The 23,059-nt window shown below is 48.5% G+C and overlaps 1 protein-coding gene across 2 annotated transcripts in view; it reads right to left on the bottom strand.

Moving 5' to 3' along the window:
- The window catches only part of LOC147110772 (otoancorin-like), an 87,797-nt gene extending 81,100 nt beyond the window's left edge, over positions 1-6,697 (bottom strand). Inside the window, exon 1 of one of the 2 annotated variants that reach the window (XM_086001083.1) lies at positions 6,495-6,697. The gene's annotated coding sequence lies outside the window, so the exon portion shown is untranslated. The remainder of the gene's footprint in view (positions 1-6,494) is intronic. The other variant, XM_086001082.1, reaches the window with a different exon arrangement.
- Positions 6,698-23,059: the final 16,362 nt, after the last annotated feature.

Here is a 23,059-nt window from a genome sequence, read left to right as displayed (position 1 = left end):
ATTTATGGACTCAATGTTCTTAATCGCGGTTGATGCACACTCCAAGTGGCCGGAGGTAATAAAGATGTCCTCCACCACCACGGAAAAAACCATCACAGTATTAAGGACCATATTTGCCAGGAATGGGCTGCCTGAACAGATCTGTTCTGATAATGGACCGCAATTTGTGTCCGAAGAATTCAGGAAGTTCTTAAAAAACAATGGGGTTAAGTACTACACGTCCGCCCCATACCATCCCGCCACCAATGGATTGGCTGAAAGGTTTGTCCAGACCTTCAAGAAGGCCATAAAGGCCATGGGTAATGAAGACATAAAACTTCAGCACAAGGTAGATAACTTCTTATTCGCATACAGGAATGCAACACATATGGCTACCAACCAAACTCCTGCCATGATGTTCTTCAATAGAAACCTAAGATGCCGGCTGGATTTGGTCAAGCCCAACATCAGAAGGGACGTGGAGAACCGGCAGTTTCAAGGCATGAATGAAAGGCCAACTAGAACCTCCCAGATAGGTCAACAAGTTTTGGCCCGGGACTACCGTACCGAGAAATGGCAGCCTGGAACTATCTGCACACGACTAGGACCGCTGATGTATACTGTGGACATCGGAGAAAGCATAATAAGGCGCCATGCTGACCAAATCATAGAGTCATCCGAAAAGGGACAACCTACACCACAACTCTATACGTCTAACGATGAAGTAGAGATACCCATAGTATCTACCTCCGATCCGGTGATACTGGAACCCGATGAACCCGACACTGGCATTCAAGCCGAATCAGCCTTGCCAAAAGAACCTACTACACCACCAGAAACTACTACACCACCGAGGCGTTATCCGGACCGAGTCAGGAAGCCTCCTGAGAGACTGACTTATAATTAATTAACTATAGCAAGGTGTATATTATTTTTCTTATAACATGTAATTAATAATTACTTAAAATATGATGTACTGGTTGGCTAAAAGGGGAGGAATTGTAGTGTATGTGCCTTTAAGAGCCCCAGGTGTGCTGTAATGCTGGTAATGGCCACTCGGGCTATATAAGCCTGTATATTGTGTTATATCTGTTAGAACCCCCCCAGACTTTGCTTAGTAAACACCTATGAACCAACTCCTGTCTTCAGTGTCTCTATCAACACACGGACACTACAGAGAGGTTTAGGGAGGGAATTCTAGAGCTTAGGGCCTCGTCAGCTGAAGGCACGGCCACCAATGTTTGAGCGATTATAATCAGGGATGCTCAAGAGGGCAAAATTAGAGGAGCGCAGATATCTCGGGGGGTTGTGGGGCTGGAGCAGATTACAGAGATAGGAAGCGACGAGGCCATGGAGGGATTTGAAAACAAGGATGAGAATTTTGAAATCGAGGCATTGCTTAACTGGGAGCCAATGTAGGTCAGCGAGCACAGGGATGATGGGTTATCAGGACTTGGTGCGAGTTAGGAAACGGGCAGCTGAGTTTTGGATGACCTCAAGTTTATATAGGATAGAAAGTGGGAGGCCAGCCAGGAGTGCATTGGAATAGTCAAGTCTAGAGGTAACAAAGGCATGGATGAAGGTTTCAGCAGCGGATGAGCGGAGGTAAAGGCGGAGACGGGTGATGTTACGGAGGTGGAAGTAGGCCGTCTTAGTTATGCCACGGATATGTGGTCGGAAGCTCATTTCAGGGTCAAATATGAAACCAAGGTTGCGAACAGTCTGGTTCAGCCTCAGACAGATGTTAGGGAGAGGGATGGGGTCAGTGACTAGGGAACGGAGTTTGTGGCGGGGACCGAAAACAATGGCTTTGGTCTTCCCAATATTTAATTGGAGAAAATTTCTGCTCATCCAGAACTAGATGTCGGACAAGCAGTCTGACAATTTAGACACTGTGGAGGGGCCGAGAGAAGTGGTGGTGAGGTAGAGCTGGGTGTCGTCAGTGTACATGTAGAAACTGACGCTGTGTTTTCGGATGATGTTGCCAAGGGGCAACATGTAGATGAGAAATAGAAGGGGGCCCAAGGATAGACCCTTGGGGACACCAGAGGTAATGATGCGGGAGCGGGAAGAGAAGCCATTGCAGGTGATTCTCTGGCTACGATTAGGTAGATAAGAATGGAACCAGGCGAGTGCAGTCCCACCCAGCTGGGCAACGGTGGAGAGTCTTTGGAGGAGGATGGAGAAGTCAACCACGTCAAAGGCTGCAGACAAGTCAAGAAGGACGAGGAGGAATAGTTTACCTTTGTCACAAAGGATGTCATTTGTGACTTTGATGAAAGCCGTTTCGGTACTGTGGCAAGAGCGGAAACCTAATTGGATGGATTCAAACATGGAGTTCTGGGAAAGATGGGCACGGATTTGGGAGGTGACAACATGTTCAAGGACTTGAGAGGAAAGGGAGGTTGGAGATGAGGCGGTAGTTTGCAAGGACGGAGGGGTCAAGGGTTGGTTTTTTGAGGAGAGGGGTGATGACAGCAGATTTGAGAGAGAACTGTTAACAATGTCAGCTAACATGGGATCCAGGAAAGGAAGTTGGGTGGTCAGCAGTGGGATTAGGTGGTGGTCTGTCCAGCAGTCATCAGCTCCCGTCATGGCACGGGTGATGCGGATGTCCTTGCGGTCCCTTGCTCGGACGATGATGTAGTCCAGCAGATGCCATTGCTTAGAGCAAGGGTGTTGCCATGAAGCCTTGTACTTATCTCTCTGACGGAACAAGGTGTTGGTTATGACAAGGCCATGTTCTAAGCATTTCATCAGGAGGAGGGTACCATTGAGTTGGCTTTCCCTACCCCCCCTCTCTGCCGATCACACCTCCCCAGAGGTCTGTGTCCTTTCCAACTCTGGCGTTAAAGTCGCCAAGGAGGATCAGCTTGTCGCCCATTGGGACTCGGGACAGGGATTGTTCGAGGCTGGAGTAGAATTCCTCTTTGGTCTTGTCTGTGGCTCCCAGTGTTGGGGCGTACACACTGATGACCGTCATCTCCATCAACGTAGCCCCAAAACAGCGGCGGCAACAGAAGCAATGCCGCAGGAAAATCAACGCTGGAGCACTCAAAGACCCTGCTAAGAAAGCCTTATTCAGCTTGTACCTCACAGCCAACCTGACAACTCCCAGTGATTCAGAGACACAGAGTGTCCACAGCACCTGGTCTGCACTCAAGGCCTCCATAATCAGCACCTGTGAAGAGATGCTCGGTCACTCGACCAGGAAACACCAAGACTGGTTCGATGAGAATGACCAGGAGATCCAGGAGCTAATAAGCCGCAAGCGCAAGGCATTCCTGATCTGGAAAAAGCAACAGAACTGGAGAGCAAGAAAACAGCTCCACAGGCACCTGAAGGCCGAGGTCCAACAAAAATCTCACGACCTAAAGAACAGATAGTGGGTGGAGAAAGCGCAGGAGACCCAGCAGCTAGCCGACAACCACGACGTGCGTGGATTCTTTAGCACAGTCAAGACCACCTACGGCCCAAGCACCTAAGGTCCTACCCCACTGCGGGCCAAGAACGGAGAGGTATTCATCAAGGACAGAGAGGCAGTCAGTGCCTGCTGGAAGGAGCACTTCGAAGATCTCCTTAACCGAGATTCTGTCTTCGATGTAAGTGTCCTCAACTCCATCCCGCAGCATGCTACCCGCCACCACCTCAGCACAACCCCAGCCCGGCATGAGGTTGAAGAGGCCACCTGACAACTGAAGAACAACAAGGCCTCAGGAGCAGGTGGAATCCCCGCCGAGGCACTAAAATATGGTGGAGAAGCACGATTGCCGCAAATACATGAAATTAGTTCTCTTATTTGGAAGGAGGAGACCATGCCGGGGATCTCAGAGACGCCGTAATCATGACCATATGGTGACAAGTCCGATTGCGGTAATTACAGAGGAGTCTCCCTGCTGTCTGCCACAGAGAAAGTCATCACAAGAATCCTCCTCAATCGCCTTCTCTCAGTGGCTGAAGAGCTCCTCCCAGAGTCGCAATGCGGATTCCGCCCACTAAGGGGCACAATGGACATGATATTCACCACACGTCAACTACAAGAGAAATGCAGGGAAAAGCACCAACCGCTGTACATGGCCTTCTTTGACCTCTCAAAGGCCTTCGACGCCGTCAAACTTGAGGGATCATGGAGTGTCCTCCTGAAATTCGGCTGCCCTCAAAAGTTTGTCACCATCCTCTGCCTGCTTCATGATGACATGCAAGCCATAATCCTGACCAACGGATCCACTACAGACCCTATTCACATACAGACCAGGGTCAGGCAAGGCTGTGTCATCGCACCAATGCTCTTCTCGATCTTCCTGGCTGCAATGCTCCATCTCACCCTCAGTAAGCTCCCCGCTGGAGTGGAGCTAATCTACAGAACAAACGGGAAACTGTTCAACGTCCGATGCCTCCAGTCCAGATCCATAGTCGTCCCATCCTCTCATCAAATTACAGTAAGCAGACGACGCTTGTGTCTGCGCGCACTCCGAGGTCGGACTCCAAACCATTGTCAACTCCTTCACTGAAGCGTACGAGAGCATGGGCCTTACACTAAACATCCGTAAGACAAAAATCCTCTACCAACCTGCCCCCACCACAAAGTACTGCTCCCCGATTATCAAAATCCACAACGAGGCCTTGGACAACGTGGACCACTTTCCATACCTCGGGAGCCTACTGTCAACAAGGGCAGACGTCGATGACGAAGTCCAACACCGCCTTCAGTGTGCCAGTGCAGCATTCGGTCGCCTGAGGAAGAGAGTGTTTGAAGACCAGGACCTCAAACCCAGCACCAAGCTCATGGTCTACAGAGCAGTAGTGCTACCCGTCCTCCTGTATGCTTCAGAGACATGGACCATGTACAGCAGGCACCTCAAAGCACTGGAGAGGTACCACCAACACTGCCTCGCAAGACCCTACAAATCCATTGGCAGCATAGGCGCACCAACATCAGTGTTCTCACTCAGGCTAACATCCCCAGCATCAAAGCTTTGACCACGCTCGATCAGCTCTGATGGACGGGCCACATTGTCCGCATGCCTGATACAAGACTCCCAAAACAAGTGCTCTACTCGGAGCTCCGACACGGCAAGAGAGCCCCAGGTGGGCAGAAGAAACGCTTCAAGGACACCCTCCAAGCCTCTTTGAAAAAGTGCAACATCCCCACCGACACCTGGGAATCCCTGGCCCAAGACCGCACAAAGTGGAGGAGAAGCATCCGGGAAGGCGCCGAACAACTCGAGTCTCTTCGCCGGGAGCAAGCGGAAGCCAAGCGCAAACAGCAGAAGGAGCGCACATCAACCTAAGTACCCCACCCATCCGCCCCTTCAACCACCGTCTGCCCCACCTGTGACAGAGACTGGAGGTCCCGCATTGGACTCATCAGTCACCTGAGAACTCATTTTTAGTGTGGAAGCAAGTCATCCTCGGTTCCGAGGGACTGTCTAATAAAGAAAAGTGAGAATAGGGTCGAGGGAGCAGGAAGTGGATCTCATGGACAAGAGAGTTCATGAGGGCAGATCGGAGAAAAACTGGAGAAAGATGTGAGTTCATGGCCAGGGCAGGGGGGAAATCTTAGAAGAAGTTTGGCCCAGTGGGCTAGGGGAAGGGAGGGAAGTGACAGAGGCAGCTGATCAGACGGTCTCAATCTTAGAGACAAAGAAGTCCATGAGCTCCTCACACTTGTTGTCGGAGGTGATGGTGGAGGAGACGGGAGAGGGGTTTAAGAAGACGGTTAGCAGTAGTGAATAGAAGCCGGGGTTATTTTTGCATTCCAGAATGATTTTTAATGATTAAATCATTCTAAACGTAAAAGAACCCTGAATACCTGAACAGAGGGGATAAACTTGAATAAAAAATGTATTTTTAAAAGTCTGTCCACTGCAAATGTTCTCACATTATATAGAACGCACCATTTTAAACCTAAAAGTTCCAGAAGTTCCAGTGAACAAAGATTGAAATATTTCAGTGACCAGTTTGAAATCAGAGCGATCATTCTGAGCTGAACAATCCGAGTTAGTGGGATTACGAATCAAATCGGGCCAGAATTGTTGAGAGAAAAATTAAATCTGATTTATTTGTAGGTTTGCAATTCAGCTGTCGGCAAGGTGGGAACCGCTCCCCTTACAAAGGACACAATCGATTCACTGTTCAATGTGTTACAAGATCGGGGTTGAAATTAACAAGTGGCCGGTGATATTCTGGGACTCACTCACTCACAATACAGTTACAGATCTTAAATTAACTGTGTTTAAAAATGGAGAAGCACCGAAGGAGAGGGGAACATCTCCTGCAGACTTAGCACATTCTTCCTTTAACTTGAAAGCAAAAAAAAGTTTGAATTGATTCATTATGCAAATGAGCTGCAGGTAACAAGTGAAACAAGGCCAAACTCGCAAGTGAAACCAGCAAGAGGCAGAATCAATCTGCCGCTTTGCCCTTAATAAACATTCGCTGCAATTTATCAGAGCTGTATTGACCAGAAAAAACCCCTCGAAGCCACACAGAATGTCTGATAAAAGGTCAGGTACCTGTGCAAAAAGCCGCTGATTTTTCTTCCTTATTTTTCACTGGACGATCCCAGCTCCCGAGACAGCAATCAGAAACTTGCCAAGGAACAAGGAACTTTTAATCCGCTCGCTGACGTCAGGCAGGTGTCCTCTTACACCTGTCCTCCTACAACAACTTGCGTTTATATCAGACAGACGTGCATTTATATAACGCCTTTCACGACCACCGGACGTCCCGAAGCGCTTTATGGCCAATGAAGTACTTTTGAAGTGGAGTCAATGTTATAATGTGGGAAACGGGACAGCCAATTTGCGCACAGCAAGCTCCCACAATCAGCAATGTGATAATAACCAGATAATCTGTTTTTATGATGTTGGTTGAGGGATAAATATTGACCAGAACACCGGGGATAATTCCCCTGGTCGTCTTTGAAATAGTGAGTGGGTTCTTTTATGTCCACCTGAGAGAGCAGGCGGGGCCTTGGTTTAACGTCTCATCTGAAAGACGGCACCTCCGACAGTACAGCACTCCCTCAGCACTGCACTGGAGTGTCAGCCTAGATTTTTGTGCTCAGGTCTCTGGGGTAGGACTTGAAACCCACAACCTTCTGACTCAGAGGCAAGAGTGCTACCCACTGAGTCACAGCTGACACCATATAGCACCTTTAAAGTAGTAAAACATCCCAAGGTGCTTCACAGGAGCGTTATCAAACAAAAAATTGACACTGAGCCACAAAAGGAGATATTAGGACCGGTGACCAAAAGCTTGGTCAAAGAGGTAGGTTTTAAGGAGCAGCTTAAAGGATGAGAGAGATAGAGAGATGGAGAGGTTTAGGGAGGGAATTCCAGAGCTTAGGACCCAGGCAACAGAAGGCACAGCCACCAAAGGTTGAGCAATTATAATCAGGGATGCTCAAGAGGCCAGAACTGGAGGAGTGCAGAGATCTTGGGGCAGTTGTGGGGCTGGAGGAGATTACAGAGATAGGGAGGGGTGAGGCCATGGAGGGATTTGAAAACAAGGATGAGAATTTTTAAATTGAGGCGTTGCTTAACCGGGAGCCAAGGTAGGTCAGCGAGCACAGGGGTGATGGGTGAACAGGACTTGGTGCGATTTAGGACACGGGCAGCCGAGTTTTGGATGACGTCAAGTTTATGTAGGGTAGAATGTGGGAGGCCAGCTAGGAATGTTTTGGAACAGTTAAGCCTAGAGGTAACAAGGCATGGATGAGGGTTTCAGCAGCAGATGAGCTGAGATAGGGGCAGAGACGAGCAATGTTAGGAGGTGGAAATAGGCTGTCTTAGTTATGCCACAGATATGTGGTCGGGAGCTCATTTCAGGGTCAAATATGACACCAAGGTTGTGAACAGTCTGGATCAGCTTCAGACAGAATGATCCTGGAATAATGAGCAGTTTTGGCAGATGAGAGCAGGACCCGATAATGCTTTATGTGGTCCAGCCAGATCTGGTGGTGAATGGTTAAACCAGTTGTCCGCCATATCCGTTCAAGTCTGCATCCCTTGGACTTAAGGAATGACGAAGAGGGCCGTACCAGGGGGAATGGTCAGGGTGAGAGAGAGTAATGATTTTAATAGGGACTAGGGCATCAAAAGTGGTGATGAGGGTGTGGTTGTGCAGATCGGTAGCTGCGGAAATGTTGTGGTGAATGGAGGGCCAGAGGCTGGACAGCTGTGATTTCGTAAGTGCAGTTGTAAGTGAGTTGGGAGAGTTTTTTTTCCAGGGGCAGAGACAAAAGGAAGTAGGGTTGGGTGGGGGGGGGGGGAGAGCGATACAAGGGGGGGGGAGAGCGATACAAGGAAGTGATCAGAGATGGGCTTAAAGGAGGAGAGGTAGAGAGATTTAAGGAGGGAATTCCAGAGCTTAGGGTCTAGGCAACTGAAGACACAGTCACCAAAGGGTGTAGGGATGCGCAAGAGGCCAGAATTGGAGGAGTGCAGAGATCTCGGAGGGTTGTAGGGCTATAGGAGATTACAGAGATAGGGAGAGGTTGAGGCCATGGAGGGATTTGAACACAAGGATGAGAATTTTAAAATCGAGGCGTTGCTGGACCGGGAGTCAATGTAGGTCAGCGAGCACAGGGGTGACGGGTGAACGGGACTTGGTACGAGTTAGGATACGGGCTGCAGAGTTTTGGATGAGCTCAAGTTTATCAATGGTGGAAGATGGGAGGCCGCCAGGAGAGCGTTGGAACAGTCAAATCTGGAGGTAACAAAGAGTCTGTTTGCTTTCCAGTTGGCGGAGGAAGTGGTTTAACCAAAACAGAGCGAGCGAGGATGGATATGTTGGGCGACACCAAAGTTTTTCCCCTTAAATTGCGACTTTTAATGAGCTTTTCTTTAATGTCTCCTTATAATGGCAGAGGTCCATCTCCATCTCCATCCAAACTACAATGGGCCTGGTCTCATTAGCACACTTGATGCATGTGTAGATTCTGTCATGTGATATGCTGACTTAACCTCATCAATTCTGATGTGGTGATCAGGGCTAACAATGCCTCATCCATTTTGGTGAGGAGGCCAGAGTTAACCTCATAGGAATGTGGTAAGGGATTGCTTCAGGGAGCCCCTGCTCTGCTACCTACGTACCAGTTCCGAAAGATTCGAGTTGACACCAATTGATTACAGTGGGAAGCACTTTATTGCAAAGAACAGTTTAATACACTCAGTATTTAAGCAACAGTTTACAGAATGGAAACTGGAGATATATTACCCACTTCCACACTGGGTAGAGCTCATGCCTTGGCCTCTCACCTCTCATGGTCTTCTCGGCTCACATGGATCCTACTTTCTGGAGATTTCTTCAGACTACATGGCGTTCGGAATGCTGGCAGCATTGCGACCACCTGGAAAAACCTAGTTGCACCTTTGAAGGGATCTTCTGCTCTGAATGTGTGTTCGAGCTGTATATTTATGGCAGTGTGTACTTACAACACCAAAGTTCTGATTAGTCCCCTTGGAGGACAAGACACACCCAGCAGTTTATCCAGAATTAGATCCTGCCTGCCTGAGTAATCAAGTACTTTGCAATATGTAATTTGATCCATTCAGTCTGACTGCCAGGCTCCAGACACAGCTCACAGTGCTGCTTTGGGAGAACAGACAGGGCTCACCATCGTGTGTTAAGACCTTCTTCCCCCACTTCCCCCCCCCCCACAAGTTCCTGACCTTCTCCCCTCCTAACAAGTTCCTGACCTTCTCACCCCACTCCCCGTAGATGGGGCATTGTGTGTGGGTCACAGACTGTTAGCAGCTTAATTGGGTATGAAGTGAATAGTGACAGTGTCCAGTCCAATGATGTCAAATGCCGCACATGTGCCTGGCTTTCCAAGAAATCAACCAGGTCAAGGGGGTGGAGAGGGAGAAGGTGGCGCGGGTGTAAAGGGGGTGGGGTGGGGTTGGAGTTGGAAGAACGTGATCCGTCCTCCCATCTATATCATGTTCTCGCTCTGACCACCCCCCCACTTTAGACAAGGATCACGTTCATCCCCCATCCGCACTGTGCTCTCCCTGCTCTTCCTCTCTGCACCCCCTCCGATCCCCTTTCCTCTCCTCCTCCCATCTGATCCCCTATCCTTTCCTACGAATTCTGATCTCCTCTCCTCTACTCCCCCCTCTGATCCCTTCTCTTCTCCTTCCCCCTCCGATCCCACTTCCTCTCCTCCCGCCCTCCGATCCCCTCCCCTCTCCTCCCCCCTCCGATCCCCTCCCCTCCCACCCTCCGATCCCCTCTCCCTCCCCTCTGATCCCCTCCCTCCCCCTCCCACCCTCCGATCCCCTCCCCTCTGATCCCCTCTCCCTCCCCCCGATCCCCTCCCCTCCCCTCTGATCCCCTCTCCCTCCCCTACGATCCCCTCCTCCTGCCCTCCGATCCCCTCCATTCTCCTCCCCACCGATCCCCTCCGTTCTCCTCCCCACCCCGCTCCCTTCCCCCCTCCAATCCCCTCTCCTCTGCTCTCGCCCTCCAATCCCCGCTCCTCTCCTCCCCCCCGAAGCCCTCTCCTCTCGCCCTCCAATTCCCTCTCCTCCCCCTTCCGATACCCTCTCTGTTCCCGGCGGGCGGGAGGAGAGGGAATTGGAGGGAGAGAGGGGGAGGGATAGAGGGAGGGAATCAGAGGGAGAGAGGGATTTGGAGGGAGGGGAGAGAGGAAATTGGAGGGAAAGAGCGGGGAGAGAGGGAATCGGAGGGAGAGGGGTATTTGGGGGGAGGGGCAGAGAGGAGGTCAGGAACTCGGTGGGGCGGGGGAGGGGATGGCGGAAGGACATGATCCAGGTCTAAAGGCAGGTGGTGAGAGCGAGAACATGATCCAGATGGGAAGACGGATCACCTTCTTCCAACCCCACCCCATTTATTCCAGCACCACGCTCTCTGTCTCCTCCCCCTAGATCTGATTGATTTCTCAGAAAGCTCGGTGCGTGTGTGGCAAGTGACATCATTGGACTGGACGAAATCCAGAAGTCACGACACTGTCACTATTCACTTCATACCCAATAAACCGGTTAACAATCCGTGACCCACACACAATGGCCCATCTATGGTGGGGGGGCGGTGGCGTGAAAGGTCAGAAACTTGGGCACAGGGAGGACAGGAACTCGGGGGGGGGGGGGGGGCGGGGGGAGAGGTCCGGGCAGGAACTGGGGGGCGGGGGGAGAGGTCCGGTCAGGAACTGGGGGGCGGGGGGAGAGGTCCGGTCAGGAACTGGGGGGCCGGGGGGAAAGGAGGCCAGGAACTTGGGGGGCGGGGAGGCCAGGAACTTGGGGGGCGGGGAGGCCAGGAACTTGGGGGCGGGGAGGCATAGAAACATAGAAGATAGGAGCAGGAGTAGGCCATTCAATGCGATCATGGCTGATCATTCAAATTCAGTACCCGGTCGCTGCTTTCTCCCCACACCTCTTGATCCCTTCAGCCTTAAGAAATATATCCAACTCCTTCTTGAATATATTTAATGAACTGGCCTCCACCGCCTTCTGTGGTAGAGAGTTCCACAGCTTCACCACTCTCTGGGTGAAGAAATTCCTCCTCATTTCTGTCCTAAATGGCCTACCCTTTATCCTTAGATTGTGTCCCCTGGTTCTGGACTCCCCGACCATCGGGAACATCCTTCGTGCATCTAGTCTGTCCAGTCCTGTCAGAATTTTATAAGTTTCAATGAGATCACCTCTCATTCTTCTAAACTCCAGTGAGTACAAGCCCAATCGACCCAATCTCTCCTCATACGTCATTCCTGCCATCCCAGGTATCAGCCTGGTGAATCTTCGCTGAGCTCCTTCCATGGCAAGAGCATCCTTCCTCAGATAAGGCGACCAAAACTGCACACAAGACTCAAGATGTGGTCTCACCAAGGCCTTGTACAACTGCAGCAAGACATCCTTGTTCCTGTACTCAAACCCTCTTGCTACGAAGGCCAACATACCATTTGCCAGGAACTAAGGGGCTGGGAGAAGAGGAGGCCAGGAACTGGGGGGGCGGGGAGGCCAGGAACTTGGGGGGGCGGGGAGGCCAGGAACTTGGGGGCGAGGAGGCCAGGAACTTGGGGGCGAGGAGGCCAGGAACTTGGGTGGGGCGAGAGTAGGTCAGGAACTTGGGTGGGTGGGGGAGAGGTGGTCAGGAACTTGGGGGAGGGGGAGGGAAAGAGTAGGTCAGGAACTTGGGGGGGAAGAGTAGGTCAGGAACGTGGGCGGGGGAGGTCAGGAATGTGGGCGGGGGGAGGTCAAGAACGTGGGTGGGGGGAGGTCAAGAACGTGGGCGTGGGGAGGTCAGGAACGTGGGCGGGGGGAGAGTAGGTCAGGAACTTGGGGGGGTGGGAGAGTAGGTCAGGAACTTGGGGAAGGAGGTCAGGAACGTGGGCGGGGGGAGTTCAGGAATGTGGGCGGTGGGGAGAGTAGGTCAGGAACTTGGGGGGGTGGGAGAGTAGGTCAGGAACTTGGGGGGGGGGGGGCGGGTGCGGGAGAAGGGCTGAACCGGCGAGGGTGAGCATTGTCCGTTCCAATTGAGCTCTGTTCCGAGTCTGGCAGTCAGAATGGCTCGAATTATACTTTGCAAAGTAACTGATTACGTAGGCAGGAAGGATCTAATTACACATTCCAGAGAAACTTTTGGGTGTGTCTTGTCCTCCAAGCTTTAGGTGTTGCAAATAAACACGTCCATTTTTCTATGTCTATGAGACTCGAACAAAGTGTGAACTCTGGGATTTAACTACACATCATCCACACTAACTACCTTAATATGCTGAATAAATGTAGTTATCTAAAATAAATGTGGTTAATACAAACGTATGGTTAACACAGTATGTGTGGTTACATATTAAATGCATTTCATGATCGCATACATTGCGATAAAACAATTCTTTGATACTTATTAGAAGTTATTCGATTTTTAGTACAGATGGGCTTAGTCTAAAAGAGTGAAGTAAACGGGTGTACAGCCTGAACAATAGGTCGAAGCGCAAATCCAGCCGGGACTGGCTGGAAAAACATGCTGCCCAACTTTCCGGTCCTCAGGGTCCCAAATCTTACCTGAGCACCCACATCGCCAGGTGGAAAATATTGACTGTCGTCTCCTCCGTCACTTTAATCCATTCACAGTGAGCTGCGTATTAAAGGAGCACTATCTCTATGTTAAAAATCACACTCCATTTCAACAGTGGGAATGAGATGGTAGGACAGCCCATCATTGAGTCACGAAGGAACAAGAGAGGAAAGTGGAATTGATCCTGTGTGTGTTTGTGAGAGAGAGGGAGAGATAGATAGAGATAGTGAGAGAGAGGGAGAGGGAGAGATAGTGAGAGCGGGAGAGATAGTGAGAGAGAGGGAGAGATTGGAGAGAGATAGTGAGAGAGAGGGAGAGATAGATAGAAAGAGATAGTGAGAGATGGAGATAGTGAGAGATAGAGATAGTGAGAGATAGAGACAGTGAGAGAGAGGGAGAGATAGGTAGATAGAAATATAGTGAGACAGAGGGAGAGATAGATAGATAGATAGAGATAGTGAGAGAGGAAGAGATAGATAGATAGAAATAGTGAGAGGGAGAGAGAGATGGGGAGAGATACATAGATAGGGAGAAGGATAATGAGAGATGGAGAGAGATACATAGGTAGAGAGAAAGAGTTAAGAGAGATGGAGAGGGAGAGAGATACATAGATAGATAAAGAGAAAGAGATAGGGAGAGAGGGAAAGAGATAGAGAGAGTTGGAGGGAGAGAGAAATATGGAGAAGCAGAGAGAGATGTAGAGGGAGAGAGATACCAGATATTCCAATGCACTCCTGCCCGGCCTCCAAACCTTCCACCCTCCGTAAACTTCAGCTCATCCAAAACTCTGCTGCCCTGTGTCCTAACTCGCACCAAGTCCCGTTCGTCCATCACCCCTGTACTCGCTGACCTACATTGGATCCCAGTCCAGCAACACCTCGATTTTAAAATTCTCATCCTCGTTTTCAAATCCCTCCATGGCCTCGCCCCTCCCTTTCTCTGTAACCTCCTCCAGTCCCACAACCCTCTGAGATATCTCTGCGCTCCTCTAATTCTGGCCTCTTGAGCATCCCCGATTTTCATTGCTTCACCATTGGTGGCCGTGCTTTCGGCTGCCTTGGTCCTCAGCTCTGGGGATCCCTCCCTAAACTTCTCCGCCGTTCTACCTCTTTCTCCTCCTTTGATACGCTCCTTAAAACCTGTCCTAATATCTCCTTATGTGGCTCGGTGTCAATTTTTGTTTGATAACGCTGCTGTGAAGCACCTTGAGGCGTTTTGCAATGTTAAAGGTGCTATATTAATACAAGTGTTGTTGATAGTGGATTTTATATAGCCTCCTCCCGGATAGTAAACCATTAAACAGGCTGCCAAAGACAGGCTTCACTCACTGTAACTGGGCTAGCTATCAGACTGTTGAATACTTCAAGCAATATGAGGATATTTTCTGTCTATCAGACTATTATAAAAAAAGCCTTGCTCATTTTAAATGGGAGCCAGACAAAGAAAGGGATCAATTTCAGAATTCAAATATGTGTTGAGAACATGAGTTTTAGCAAAAGACTTGCATTTGTGTAGCGCCTTTCACAACCTCGGGACATCCCGGGGCGCTTTGCAGCCAATGAAGTGCTTTTGAAGAGTAGTCACTGTTGTAATGTAGGAAATGGCAACATCCAAATATTTAACTGGCTCAAAAATGCATTTTTATCAAAGATGCTAATTAAGATCGAGGAAAAAACAGATCGATAAAATGACAGGTGAAAAACTGAGAAACACAGAGCAGGTCGATCAGCAGCTTTAGGGAGAAGGCTCTGCTCCCAAAGGGTTAATTCAAGTGTTTAGGAGATGGAATTGCTGCATCATTCTAAGAAACAATCTTCCACTTAAGATTTCAGCTCATGAAGCTGCTCATTAACTGGAATAATTAGTGTCCATTGCCTTATTAATTATAGTGTGGAGATGCCGGAGTTGGACTGGGGTGGACAAATGTAAGAAGTCACAACACCAGGTTATAGTCCAACAGCTTTATTTGAAATCACAAGCTTTCGGAGTGCTGCTCCTTCGTCAGGTGAAGTGGAGAAATGCATAAAGACACAGCTGAAATAGTCAGAGAATCATGTCAGATGTTTACAGGTAATGTTTCCAACTGCCATTTATCACACCTCGGCAGAGAGATAATCACAGCAATCAAAGGTGTGAATGGTGTCCAAACAGGTCAGTCAGGAAAACATTACATCAAAGAACAATGAGGTGGGGTCACAAGGGGTCAAATATTGCAGGTGCTGGGGTCTGTATGAAAAACAAAAAAACAGACAAAAAACATTTTTTATGCTGGAAATCACAGCAGGTCCGGCCGCATCTGTGTAGAGAGAACAAGCCAATGTCGACTCGAGTCTGGATGACCCTGCGTCAGGTGGGGTTACATGTAGCGTGACATGAACCCAAGATCTCGGTTGAGGCCATCCTCATGGGTGCGGAACTTGGCTATCAGTTTCTGCTCGACGATTTTGCGTTGTCGTGTGTCTCGAAGGCCGCCTTGGAGAATGCTTACCCGAAGATCGGAGGCTGAATGTCCTTGACTGCTGAAGTGTTCCCCGACTGGGAGGGAACACTCCTGCCTGGTGATTGTTGCGCGGTGTCCGTTCATCCGTTGTCACAGTGTCTGCATGGTCTCGCCGATGTACCATGCTCCGGGGCATCCTTTCCTGCAATGTATGAGGTAGACAACGTTGGCCAAGTCACATGAGTATGTACCATGTACCTGGTGGGTGGTGTCCTCACGTGGGATGATGGTATCTGTGTTGATGATCTGGCATGTCTTGCAGAGGTTGCTGTGGCAGGGTTGTGTGGTGTCATGGTCGCTGTTCTCCTGAAAGCTGGGTAATTTGCTGCGAACGATGGTCTGTTTGAGGTTAGGCGGCTGTTTGAAAGCGAGTAGTGGAGGCATGGGGATGGCCTTAGCGAGGTGTTCGTCGTCATCAATGACATGTTGAAGGCTGCGAAGAACATGGCATAGTTTCTCCGCTCCGGGGAAGTACTGGATGACGAAGGGTACTCTGTTGGTTGTGTCCCGTGTTTGTCTTCTGAGGAGGTCTATGCGATTTTTCGCTGTGGCCCGTGGACGAGTCGATCGACAGTTCCGACGGGCCACAGCGAAAAATCGCATAGACCTCCTCAGAAGACAAACACGGGACACAACCAACAGAGTACCCTTCGTCATCCAGTACTTCCCCAGAGCGGAGAAACTACGCCATGTTCTTCGCAGCCTTCAACATGTCATTGATGATGACGAACACCTCGCTAAGGCCATCCCCACGCCTCCACTACTCGCTTTCAAACAGCCGCCTAACCTCAAACAGACCATCGTTCGCAGCAAATTACCCAGCTTTCAGGAGAACAGCGACCACGACACCACACAACCCTGTCACAGCAACCTCTGCAAGACATGCCAGATCATCAACACAGATACCATCATCACACGTGAGGACACCACCCACCAGGTACATGGTACATACTCATGTGACTCGGCCAACGTTGTCTACCTCATACGTTGCAGGAAAGGATGCCCCGGAGCATGGTACATCGGCGAGACCATGCAGACACTGCGACAACGGATGAACGGACACCGCGCAACAATCACCAGGCAGAAGTGTTCCCTCCCAGTCGGGGAACACTTCAGCAGTCAAGGACATTCAGCCTCCGATCTTCGGGTAAGCATTCTCCAAGGCGGCCTTCGAGACACACGACAACGCAAAATCGTCGAGCAGAAACTGATAGCCAAGTTCCGCACCCATGAGGACGGCCTCAACCGAGATCTTGGGTTCATGTCACGCTACATGTAACCCCACCTGACGCAGGGTCATCCAGACTCGAGTCGACATTGGCTTGTTCTCTCTACACAGATGCGGCCGGACCTGCTGTGATTTCCAGCATAAAAAATGTTTTTTGTCTGTTTTTTTGTTTTTCATACAGACCCCAGCACCTGCAATATTTGACCCCTTGTGACCCCACCTCATTGTTCTTTGATGTAATGTTTTCCTGACTGACCTGTTTGGACACCATTCACACCTTTGATTATCTCTCTGCCGAGGTGTGATAAATGGCAGTTGGAAACATTACCTGTAAACATCTGACATGATTCTCTGACTATATAAGCTGTGTCTTTATGCATTTCTCCACTTCACCTGACGAAGGAGCAGCGCTCCGAAAGCTTGTGATTTCAAATAAAGCTGTTGGACTATAACCTGGTGTTGTGTGGCTTCTTACATTTATTAATTATAGCCAATTCTGACTTCTTGGAGTTCGATTGTATTTTGTACACAGGCTGTGACGAAAATCTGGACAACGGCAGAACATCCCATTTATTTGGGGAATGTGCAGCCTCGGAGGGAAAGCATGGAGGGGACTCCAATTAAGTCAAGGTACAAGACTGATCCACGAGGGTATACCTATCAGGAAAGGATGAACAGGCTGGGTCTCTTTTCTCTTGAAAAGAGAAGGCTCGGGGTGACCCAATAGAGGTCTTTAAAATTATGAAAGGTTTTGATAGTGTGGATACAGAGAGAATGTTTCCACTTGTGGGAAAGAGCAAAACTAGAGGCCAGCAATATAAGATAGTCACTAAGAAATCCAATAGGGAATTCAGAAGAAACTTCTTTACCCAAAGAGTGGTGAGAATGTGGAACTCGCTACCACAGGCAGTGGTTGAAGCAAATAGTATAGATACATTTAAGGGAGAAGGGAATAGAGGGTTATGCTGATACAGGAGGAGGCTCGAGTGGAGCGTGGACTTGTTGGGTCGAATGGCCTGTTTCTGTGCTGTATATCCTATGTAATTCTATGTAGATAGAAAGAGAGACATAGGGAGAGAGAGAGTGTGTTGGAGAGACAGAGAAAGAGATACATATAGATAAAGAGAAAGAGATAGAGAGGGAGAGAGATTGAGACAAAGAAAGGCAGACAAAAGGAAGAGAGTTGTAGAAAAATGAGCCCCGGAGTCTGGGAGCAGGTGTACCATGCGGTTGAAAAGGACAGTCTACTGCTGATAATTCAAGGGTATCTGTACACTAAAAAAATCTGAATTATCCAATTATTATAATTATTAAGCACCGTAAATAACAGAGCAAAGTGCAAATTTCATGCTTAAAATAGTGACTTTGAATTAAAAGTTAACTGTATGTAGAACTTGAGTCCTATTTGGCAAGGGGCAGGAATGAAGGACTGATGCAAGGGCAGGAAGGCTTCTCGATGATAAACCATTGCATCACCAGGGAAGTAGGTTAAGGCAGAAAAAGGGACAGAAACATTTTATATAAATATATATATAAATAACTAATTGAGGCACTGGTTTATGGCAACTGAATAAGTCAACTTCTATTTTCATGTGATTCCTAGATTTTTAACCAGTGTTTTGGGATCACATTTCACAGTTGTGTCAGTTGCTAATTAAGCAGACTAGTTTACAGTGACAGAATAAATGAAATTCCATTTTCATTATACAGAACTACTGCATTCTCTGCACTGTTTACTGGTGTTTTGGGAATTGTGGCCTATTTTTTCCTGTGAAAACCATTAATGAATGACCTTGGAAATAACCCATCTACAACAGCGACGGCTTGCATTTATACAGCACCTTTAACATAGTAAAACGTCCCAAGGTGCTTCACAGGAGTGATTATGAGACAAAATTTGACACCGAGCCACATAAGGAGCTATTAGGGAAGTTGAGAGGTAGGTTGGAAGGAGGGTCTTAAAGGAGGAGAGAGAGGCTGAGAGGTTTAGGGAGGGAATTCCAGAGCTTAGGGCCCAGGCAGGTGAAGGCATGGCCGCCAATGGTGGAGCGATTAAAATCAGGGGATGCGCAACAGGCCAGAATTGGAGGAACGCAGAGATCTCGGAGGGTTGTGGGGCTGGAGGAGGTTACAGAGATAGGGAAGGGCGAGGCCATAGAGGGATTTGAAAACAATTATGAGAATTTTAATATCTACATAGATAGATAAAATATGAAAGGATCCATGTGTGCAGCAATCAACTTCAAATGTAATGAAAGTTTATTATTCTTTAATTCCAGTGATTATGGGCAACATGGAACAATATGTCAAGTACCAGATCAAAAAAATCTACACCTGGCCATCCCATAAACCTGGAGCCGACACCCTGCACCCACCACCTCCTGTGTCTACACGTTTCTAAAAGTGAATAACCTACAAGATTAAAAAATATAAGCTTTGGAATGTAAAATATTAAACATTTACTTTCAGTTTTTGCGATTAAATCCGATGACCGGGCATTGAATTGTAAAACCCGTCATTTCTGGACATTTGAGATGGTTTGAATGGTCCCATTCGAACCCAGACCACAATAACTCATCACCCCATGAGAACTGCATGGAAGTTATTTTACAGCTGAACCAGGTTTTAAAGTTCTTTTAAAATAAAGCAGCAACACTGGAATAACACTGCAACAACATGATATCAGGCACATTTTCAATAAATCATCGGCGTCATTGGGTTCCGATCAAACTCACCGCCGGCCGGGGCTGGCCCAGTCATTGCAGTGATATGGAGGTGCGGGACTGAAGGTGCCCCAAAATACTTTCGAGGGGATGTTCGAGCCCGTCTCCCCCTTCACCGGCTGAATTTTGGCAGTTGTCACTTTGTTGGTTAGATGTCGCGGTGCGGGAGCAGAGAGACGCCTCTGGGAGGTGGAAGCTCCGGCAATCCTCGCCGACCCCTAGGGTTGCCAACTCTAGATCGGGCGTATTCCTGGAGGTTTCCTCCACCTTCCTACTCTTCACCCTACCCCCCCCACCACCACCACATCTCCAATATTAATAAACAAAAGTGTACAAAGAAAATGGGAAAAAAACACAATTATTTTTTTTTAAGCGGCCCGTGATTTTTCTCCTGGGTTGTTGCTTGCAGCAGTGTCCGGGAGGTTAATCTTTAATTCCTGGAGACTCCAGGGCAATCCTGGAGGGTTGGCAGCAACCCTGCCTACCCCTCACCTAAACACGAAGCACAGAGCAGAGAGAAGATGGCTGCTCTACTCCCAGCCACAGCAGGGAGATACAAAGGAGGGTTAAACGGAAAAATACTTCAACAACCAAGAATAACCTTGCGACAGAGGAACGTAACTAATTTTGGTCCAAAAAGACAGTTAGATATATAAAAGACTGCACTCTCTCTATCAAATGGGTAACAGGTTCACAAAATATTCGAGTATATTTAAAATAAAACAAGCCATGTTTTAACATTATTTGACTGTTTAAAAAGTCTAATCCGTTCTAGCAGATCGGAATTGTTAAGTCCAGCTCATTGCTACGAAGCTTCTAGGCAGTGCAGCTTTAAGAACGGATTTAGTTTAGTTTGAGAACGAACACCACATCATCCAGGACATAGTGGTCGTTATACAGGTCCCCTTCGCACAGGTAGGGCAGCCGGGTGAAAGATTCAATGGCAAAGCCCGCCTTGCTGAACACATCATTACTGAAACTGGCCACTTGTTCTTCCCATGTCTCTCCCATTACCTCCAGATATTCCGAGGGTCTCTCCCACTTACCACCTGCAAAACAAACAGATCGTAGCAGAAGCAATAACCAAACAAACCGCAGTTTCAGAGTATCTCCCAGCCCGGTTTAGCCACACAGGCGGTTCTATTGATGCCAGTGACCCTCGCCAAAGTTGCCACTCCTCACCGGCGAGCATAACAGCAAGGGCCACAGGGCTATTCTTCCATGGGAGGCATAATAATATCTTACATACCAGGAAAGGGGAGTCAGGAGGCTGATCCCAAGTGTCAGGGGTCTGAGCTATGAGGGAAGGGCTGGAGAGACCTGGGCCTTTCAGCCTGAAAAGGAGTTGAGGAATAACACGATAGCTAAGGGTATAGGGAAAAGTTTATCCAGAATATTACCTTAAATGAAACTGAGAGCAGGATAAGGGGACACGGATTCAAACTAGTAAAAGGTAAATTTAGGACTGAGGTCACAGGCCACAAAGAGTGGTCAACACATGGAATGGACTCTGAGTAAAGTAGTGGAGGCAGAAACCTGGGAATCATTTAACTGACAACTAGATGCTGCCTCGGGGGAGTGCAGGGTCCCTTTGGATCGATGATATTAAGATGGGCTGAATGGCCTTCCTCATCTGCCATTATTTTGTCACCTTGTGACGATTGGGCTCAGTTGCGATTCCCTCCACAGTCAAATTGCCTCCCAGTACTCTGTTTACATTTAAAAACAATAGGGCGTGTACGGGGAAGGGAGCTCGAGCCTGTGGAAACCTGTGCCCTAGGAACAGACCATGCTGTCAGGACAAGAAGGGAAAAACTGGGAAAAGTGAGATGCATCCACGACCCAACACCTGCTGCAGATTCAGGTGTTGCTTTTTAAACCTTGGGGATGGGACGGCACATCAACAATTAAAAAAACAATCCGGGTAAATAACTTCAAAACCGGTTTAACTTCTGAACACAAGCAGCAAATTATTTATATTGTCCATTTGTATCACAAGTCACATACAGAAACACCCAATAAATCTACCGACAAACATAGCGTGTAACTGAGCCACAACAATGTGTGCGCGCACACACAATTCATTCAATCTGTATACACACAGAATCTATATACATATACAACACAGATAATCTACACACACACTCAGTGAGATGATCCATACATTAACAGTGTCAGCTGTGGTTCAGTGGGTAGTCAGAAGGTCATGGGTTCAAGTCCCACTCCAGAGACTTGAGCACATAATCAAGGCTGACTCTCCCAGTGCAGTAAAGAGGGAGTGCTGCACTGTCGGAGGTACCGTCTTTCGGATGAGACGTTTAAACCGAGGCCCCGTCTGCCCTCTCAGGTGGACGTAAAAGATCTCACGGCACCATTTTGAAGAAGAGCAGGGGAGTTATCCCTGGTGTCCTGGGCCAATATTTATCCCTCAATCAACATCACTAAAACAGATTATCTGGTCATTATCACATTGCTGTTTGTGGAGGCTTGCTGTGCGCAAATTGGCTGCCGCGTTTCCTACATTACAACAGTGACTACACTTCAAAAAGTACTTCATTGGCTGTAAAGCACTTTGGGACTCCTGAGGTCGTGAAAGGCGCTTTAGAAATGCAAGTCTTGCTTTTTTACGCTGGATCAGAGTTAATGGTATCAGTCAAACCTCAATGCCTTCACATTGACTCAATGCTGCACGAGAGACACAATTATTATTATTTAGCGTATGCAGAGAGACTCGAACACGTACACACAAAAAAAATGCTACTCAGAGACACGAGCTCTCAGACCACTTCCGCTCCCAGTGATGTGGCAGCTACAACCTCAGAAAAAAGGAAATCATTTCCCAACTAGGAACTTGCATGCAGAGGTCTCAACTTCAGCTTGAAGCAGTTGAACAATGGTGCTGCCGATTAGATTTGGAAAGATTCTCTTCCTTTCCCTTCAAGCCATCAACCTTCACATTGCAGGTGAGAATTCTTCAACTCATTTTATTTTACTTTTCCCCCACCACCGCCCCCTCCCAGTGAAGAGCCTGACTTATGACGGGGTAGTGTTGAGTGGATTGCAACATCCCTTAGGTACCTCACCCTTTTCCGTGTATGAGCCTAGACAGAGAGCATCAGCACGGCAAGTTAACCATGAAAGGCATCACCGTCAAGCCCAATCCTGTCTGTGCTGAATGTCAGTGAAGGTCAGGGAAGAGTCACTGGGAGCAGGAACCTGGACTGATGTTGTGGTTCCGAGCTCAGGGGCACTACAGTAGTGTCTCCACTATCCCCTCCGCTGGGATCAGTAACTCGCCACAGATTGGGAATTGAACCTGCGACTTTCCCAGGCTACATTGTTCAGAAACTAGCTCAATATTCCACGTTAGATTGGACAGACGAATGAAGGGAGGATAAAAGGATACAGTGACAGAGTGGGTAAATGTGATTAGCATTGTTTGTTCGCATGGAAGGTAAACTCCACCAAGGACTGGTTGGGAGAATGGCCTGTTTCCGCATTGTAACTTCTACGTATCTAATAGTGCTGTACCTGCCCTAGGGGTGTTTGGTAGGACAGTGTAGAGGGAGCTTTACTCTGTACCTAACCTGT

Source organism: Somniosus microcephalus, chromosome 11 (genome assembly GCF_052327205.1).
Source record: "Somniosus microcephalus isolate GS21.2 chromosome 11, FLI_Smic_1.0, whole genome shotgun sequence".
NCBI classification, from domain to species: domain Eukaryota; kingdom Metazoa; phylum Chordata; class Chondrichthyes; order Squaliformes; family Somniosidae; genus Somniosus; species Somniosus microcephalus.
The sequence above is the reverse complement of the archived record's forward strand: the minus strand, read 5'-3'. Positions and strand labels throughout refer to the sequence as shown.